This window comes from Osmerus mordax, chromosome 20 (assembly GCF_038355195.1).
Source record: "Osmerus mordax isolate fOsmMor3 chromosome 20, fOsmMor3.pri, whole genome shotgun sequence".
Lineage (NCBI taxonomy): Eukaryota > Metazoa > Chordata > Actinopteri > Osmeriformes > Osmeridae > Osmerus > Osmerus mordax.
Window position 1 is genome coordinate 8656884 of NC_090069.1, and position 7862 is coordinate 8664745.

Genomic DNA, 7862 nt, shown 5'->3' on the forward strand with positions numbered 1-7862 from the left:
CGGGGGGGGGGTTTTACAGGAACTATGGGCGTTGCCCATTCACTCACACTGACAGGCTCAAGCACGCCACTCTCTACCAACGATTGTAACTCTGCTTCCACATTTGGTCTAAGAGCATAGGGCACCGCTCGGGCTTTCATGAACCTTGGTTTGCTACCAGACTTCAGATCTAGTTTAGTCATGATGTTCTTCATGCTTCCTAGTTCTTCTTTGAACACCTCTGAGTACTTCTCTAGGACTGTGGTTAAACCTGGTTCCACCTTGGAGATCATGAAGATGGTTGACCAGTCAAAACGCATTTCTTCCAGCCATTCACGACCACAGAGAGATGGATAATTGCCTTGCACGATGTAGAGCGGCAATGTAGCTGTTTGCTTATTCAGTTGGACCCCTACCTCAACTATGCCACTGACTGGCACTGTTTCACCAGTGTAGGTCCTTAAGAGGATGTTAGACTTTTTTAATGGCAGATGTTTGAATGCCTTGTTGTAGATGCGGTCTGACACAATTGACACTGCTGCCCCAGTGTCAATCTACATGTGAGTGGGTTGCCCTTCCACTAATGGAGTAACCGAGTACCCCTGTGACCCTCCCTTAATGGTCAGTATGTGAACTCTCCGATCATCTGAGCTGCTACTATCTCCAGATGAGTCATTCTGGTATTCCACATTATACACCGCTTTCTTTTTCCAAGCACGTTTTGGTGGCTGAAGCTCTCTTTTATTGTTTGTTATCCTTTTACTCTTGCAAGCACGTTCGATGTGACCCTTTTTCCCGCATTTCCTACAATCTTTACTCCAGCATTCAGATGCTACATGTCCAATCTCATCACATCTGTAGCATTTGATTTGCTTTCCATAAGTTTCATTTGAAATCTTATGCAGTGTGGTAGTTGAACGTAGCTGAAGTGCGTCTTTAGCGGCCATCTCCATGGACACGCTTATTTCCACTGCCCTGTCAGGTGTCATTTACATTACATTTATTCATTTAGCAGACGCTTTTATCCAAAGCGACTTCCAAGAGAGAGCTTTACAAAGTGCATAGGTTACTGATCATAACAACAAGATAGCCACAAAAACATTGCGAGTAGCCAAAACATGAAGCACACATTATGAACAACCAAAGTAAGTGCCAAAGGGAAGAACCATAAGAGCATGTAGGTAAACAAGTCACAACTAGAGGGTACAATTTCTGGGGAAATTGTAGGGTGTGCTTGCTTGCGTCGGTTGCACAGGGGTCCGTTTTTTAATGACATTTTTACAACTGATATTTCTGTATATTTTATATAAAAATGCATAGGGCCTACTTATTATTTATAAAGATGACATAGATTTAAAAGCATCTTTTTTTTGCTGTTCATTTAGCCTACAACTCAAAATACGAGTGAAGTGTAGAATGAAATATGATATCTTCTCATTTCCCCTGCAAGAGGCAGCCTCATAGCTGAATCAAAACGAATACATTTGGCAGACCGGTGTAAAAATTGACCTAATCTCTATGACTTAAAAGTCCATTTAAGTTTTCCCTTCTCGTGATATTTTCAGGCATTTAGCCTAGCTACTCATATTGCTTTCATTCATTAACCCCTTTGAAGATTATTCTACGACGTTACCGGCAGTAGAAGATTGAATCGCGATTCAAACAGTACCATCTGCTAACTGAAAATATGCCCCCAAAAACGTAAATAAGCTTGACATTTATTTAGTGGAAAATCGCTCATTCATAAAAAGCTCACTGGTAGCGATCATTGTCAGTAACAACGCAAAATGCGATATAGCCCTGTGTGTAGAAACTGCCCCGGTAAATTGTACTACTACAGTACAGTACTAGACTACTGCTGTGTTCGTCTTGGCGATTGCGTTGGCTGAATTCGATTTAACGTTCCGTTGTACGGTTTAGGCTGAAATTAATTATTATCATGAACAGATTGACAAAGTTTAGGCTGTGGCAATGAAGTTCAGGTTAGTAGTCAAATAGTTTCACCTATTGAAAGACTTTTGATTTAAGTAAGGGGAGTGCCGAACATGTTCTGTCGCCGTTTGACTACACACACATCTACACAGCCTAAACAGCTGTGTAGATGTTTTTGTAGTGTGTCTCGCGTAGGCTACAGTGTTGCAGTGAGCAACACTGGTTTGTAACCACAGGTAATGATAATTTCACCAACAAATCGTTTACTTGTAATGTAATGTCATAATAAATCCTACAACGATAATGTATTTGTGAGGAATGTTTATTTTAACGATTGAAAACAGATGCATCATAGACCACTGTAGTATGTGTTGCCCGGGCAACAGAGGCTAATGTCATGCTAATGCTTCAGTGAAATAGTAGACTACCGTTTCCGAAAGTAGATGTGGGCCTACTTCCTTAATAATATCAGCTACAATTGTGTTTCACATCACAAAGTAAAATGAGTAAATAGTTATCACCCTGGCCTCTTTGCTTGTTGCGTTTCTGCAGCTGCCTTGCAGTAAAGCTATAGTTAGCCTAGCTATCCCCCAAGTTAACAGATGCGAAACGAATGTTCTGCTACAGGTAGTCACGCGTGTTTTCGTGACGTTGTGACGTTAGTAATGTCAGTGACTGTGGCTAGCAAATTAGCCACCGTTAGCTTCACTTTTCGCCACAAAAACTTAACTTGAGCCTAAACCATGCAACGGAACGTAAATCCCAATAGAAGCAACTCAAACGCTACCAAGACGAAACTTTTGACACCTAGGTTGTCTATGTAGGCCAAATATTGACTGAGTTTTAGGGGGGCAAAAAGAATAATAATAATAACTAGAAACAGCTGTTCCTGCGAAACTGCAGTGAGAATGCTGAAAACTTGAATGGCTTGAATGGCTCATTCATAAAAATCAAGAAGGAGCAAACATTTTAATGTATTTCAAACTGTCATAATTCAAAATTGGCTGAATATTTGAAAAAGCTGAATCATTTGGGAATAGCTGAATGTCTTGTGAACATTTTAAAGGTTGAATGGTGTCTCTAGCTGAAAGTATGCTGAAATAGTTACGTTTGAAAGAGGAGGAAGCTTTTTAATGATTTGAAAGGATTTACCATTACTTTTAATGGGAGAATAATTTGCACAAAAACCTTAATGTCTTAAAAAGTATAAAAGTGAGAAATACCAAAAGTCATAGCCAACATTTCCTGAAGGAGCTGAACGTTTTGATACAAAAATTGTAGGAATCGGTGAAAGTATACAGAACTAGTTAAAGGCCAAAAAACGGCGGAAGAACTAAGAAGTTGATATAATAATAATAATAATAATAATAATAATAATAATAAAGAGAAACAGGAAAACAATAGTGAGAATGCTCAACAGCATTCTCACAATAAAGAGAAACAGGAAAACAATAGTGAGAATGCTTAACAGCATTCTCACAATAATAATATATATGTATACAAAGGTTGTGCCCTTGCCGAAGGCAAAGCACACCCAATTAAACAACATGAACCGCTATAAGTGCAAGTGTACCTGTGGAAAAAACAAGCAACAATAATAAAAACAATATATCACAGCGAGTACAAACATTTTAAATCAGTTACCACTAACCACAAGATGGATAATTGCCTTGCACGATGTAGAGCGGCAATGTAGCTGTTTGCTTATTCAGTTGGACCCCTACCTCAACTATGCCACTGACTGGCACTGTTTCACCAGTGTAGATCCTTAAGAGGATGTTAGACTTTTTTAATGGCAGATGTTTGAATGCCTTGTTGTAGATGCGGTCAGTGTCAATGCCTTTTCCGTAAGCAATCTTTTCTGTATGGCTTCACTCCTGAGACCACACACCAGTCTGTCTCTTATGACTTCGCTTAGCGACTCTTTAAATTCTGTAGCGGGGTTTGCTCGTTTAAGATTAGCAATACTTAATTTATAATAAAGTATGTAGTTCTTGGGGGCACCACCTCTTATTTGTTAAAGGGACAGAGGAAACCTTATTGAATAATAGCCTTCGTAATAATCAGTCCAATCTTAAGTAGTGAATTTCTATGAAAGTAGAGCAGATCAGATAACGTGAGAGATAACGTGAGTATTATAAACAATGATTTATTTAAGGAAATGTAATTATAATGAACAAATACCAGAGAAGTTATAGGTTAGTTGAAAGTGAGTTGAGTTGAACTGTATACAGTAGGTCCTAAACTATGATGAGGGTTGGTACAAGATGGTAGGTTGAGAGTGCGTGGGGAGGGGGAAGGGAGAGAGAGAGAGAGATAGGCTTCTGGAGAACAATAGGAGAGTATGTTAACTAATCCTAACGAAAGTTAGGTTAAATCATTTGCAAACTAAAATCAAACGTAATAAATTAAATCACAATATGCCAATGTTCACAAGTAAGAAATGTAGCAGTTACTGTTGTCAGTTTGAAGAAGAAGAGTCAAAGTTCCGTTCGTCGTTTTCAAACGGTTAGAGCAAAGGAATCTTTCGTTCAAGTTCCTAGTGGTCCAGTGAGTTGCTGATTGAGAAGGATAGGTCAGATGTGTCGCGAACACTTCCGGTGAATCCTTGCGAAAAAGCCAGGATTGCTTGTGCGTCGAGGTTTTATAATCCTTGCGAAAGGGGGTATCCTTTTGGAGGTGAACTCTTTGATTGGTCAGTTACTCCCACCTGGGCGTCCATCCTGAGATTGACGTATGGGTGTGAAGTGGTTGATAACTTTTCAGAGTTCAGCTATTTGAAATGTCCATGTATTGCTTATACTTCAAAATATAACAATACAACATTAATAAATGGTTTAGTTTGTAGATTAGAATCATTTTGATATCAAGATTGACTGATTTATCATAACAGGAAAGGAAGTTACATTAAAACATCAAATTATATCAACACAGCATTAAAGGGAAAGCATACATTATAACACATCAACTACTGTCATTGAAATAGTGTCCATGAGCCATGTAGTCCTTGAGAATATGTTTGTAAATCCAGAAAAGTTAGTTCTTCCTTTAAAATCCTTTGTCTCCATACTGTAAGGCCATTTTGGTCTACCTTCTGACCCCATGCTGGGCCAGAAGCTTTGAAGCTCCTGCTCTGGAGATAAGGACAAGGGGGAAAACCCGCTTTCTCCTTGTCGGGGGTAGGGGAAAGGTGTGATGGTACGTGGTTTGTCTATTGGCTCTGCTACAATTTACAATGCTCTGCTAACCTTTTCATGGTAGCAACAAACATATTAACGGACTCCCCCTCCTCTTGATTCCTCTTATGGAAACGGAAACGTTCCGCTATGATCAACGGTTGTGGAGAGAAGTGCCTTGCTAATGTTTGCACCATCACATCATACGTTTTTTCCCCGGGCTTATCCGGCTGCATCAAAGAGCGCAACAGTTTAAACGTATTGGCTCCCATCACGCTAAGTAACGCGGGTACTATCTTCTCCTCGCCAATGCTATTTCCATCTACAAAGTATCCAAAACGTTCAGTGTACGCACTCTATGGTTCAATCAGTTCATCAAAAGCACCAATGCTCCCGATTATCCCCGCCATTTCTTCAAACCTTTTTTTTTTTTTTTTCATACAAGTTTAAGCAGAATGCACTCGTTCCTTTTACAGTCACGGATCTCCGAATTGGCTGTACTCACAATTCTTTCCTTTACCGCTCGTCTTGGAGACTCGGTTTGGTAGCTTTCTAGCACGCCATGTTATGTATCACACCATGATACATAACATTTCCATCTGGAAGAATTACTTTAAAGTAAACGTCGTCCTCCATGATAGTTTCCTCAGAAAATACTTGAATAAGTTCTCTAACAATCTGTCCACGATGAAGAACAATAATTTTCTTCACTCTTTCGCTCTGATTGACTTGTTCCTGCAACATATCTATGGAAGGAGGCATGGGTAACTCAAAAGGCAGTTCCTGAGAGAGAGACAAAGTACACCTACTGTGTGTAGGTGGTGCCCCTGAAAAAGAATGAGATGAGCGTCATGTTACCCATACATACCTCAGCATTGAATCCCAGCGCCCTGGTGCCCCGATGCATCTCGTGACTGAAATGAATCGATTGAAGTGGTACCATCTGAGGCACTGCCTCACATACCAACTGATGCAAACCTCGACATCCCAACTGAGGCACTGCCTCGACATACCAACTGAGGCACTGCCCCGACATACCAACTGAGGCACTGCCTCGAAATACCAACTGAGGCACTGCCTCGTCATACCAACTGAGGCACTGCCTCGACATACCAACTGAGGCACGGCCTCGGCATACCAACTGAGGCACGGCCTCGACATACCAACTGAGGCACGGCCTCTACCTACCTACTGAGGCACGGCCTCGAATTACCAACTGAGGCACGGCCTCGACATACCGACTGAGGCATGGCCTCTACTTACCAACTGAGACACACCTCGTATTACCAACTGAGGCACGGCCTCGATTTACCAACGTTGATGGTGACTTGTCGCCTGTTACGTGCTGCTGTATACCCGCGCCCGGTCAGCCACCTGACGACATTTATTATGGTTAGTATGCACATATACATGGAATTAGTGAAAGAAAATGCGATACACACGTGAAGCATGTTATTGAGAGGTAGGGAGAGTGGAAGCCATTCTCCTCTGGCTTTCCAGAACATCAGTGGAATTCAGTCTGATGTAACGTTGAACACTTGCAGATGACCAACGACCCATGACTTTCAGCGTCGAGGCTGAGACCACTTGAGACGCTGACGTAGCCGCACCAATCCGGAACGAGTGCGCCGTGTACAGCTTGGGGTCCAGACCACAGCGCCGGCACAGGATTCCGAGCCTCCCAGTGAACCAGTAACGGGTCATGGCTTTCCCAGCATCGGTGACGAACAGGGGCTCGCTCGTTGCCGTGGACGAACGCCATCAGAGATATTTCGCCATGGAGGAGAGGGGACAGAAAGCTGAGTTATTCCGCGATATGACGACAGGAGTACACACACCGGCCTTCACACCCTTGCTGTGTTTCAACACCACTGCGTACATACCCGTATCCATGGTTAAATTGCAGAGGGTGAGATCGTGCATAGGTTGAAATGTGCTTGACTGACAAGTGAATTCGTCGCACCGCATGAACCCATAAAAAGCCATGAGACACAAAGCTTCTAGCATGACATCAGTGGGAACGTTAAAACAACCCGCCCGCAACGCTGACACCAAGTGATGAAGTATAGGAAGGGTTATGGGAAGTCGCCTGTCATTGCCTTGCGGTCGCTCTTTCCGCAGCCCGTTGAATAGTAGCCGAACCGACGCGAAACACGGGAAACGGCGACTCCATGAACGGCCCCAACAAATACCCCTTGCCGATCTCTTTAGTAAGTAACGCATCTACCACGTCGGGCTCCCTGAACGCCGATTGCAAGTTATCACACACATGAGTTACAGTGGGCACACATTCCACCCCAGCCATAAACCCTTTCCGCAACCCAGTGAGGAGATACTTCACAAAACATCGGTTGGGGTGACCACTCAAAGCTTCTGACAGACAACCAATGTCAACAGGGGTAGAAGGATGAGTATTTATTTCATGCCCTTGCCCGCCGGTCGGAACCGACGCGGGCAGGTCGACCTCGGATGGGCGTCCGAGCACTGACTGCAGACATGAAGAAATCGACAATTAGGGTAGGTACAGGCCCCCTCATTGAAATACATGCACACGGGAGGAGCGGAACCAGCATTAACCACCTGGCGTCTGGAGGAGCGACGCTCCATGCCGCTGGAACCAGGCTTCGCGTCACAGGAAGGTTCCCCCATTTTAGAAGGCACCGTGAGAGGGCAAAGCCCAGTAGGATGGGAGAAAGACCCACACACGACAGGAGACGAACCCCGGTGAACGTGCGGCTAACCAGCTCGAGATCTAGCACAGACCAGTCTAGACGC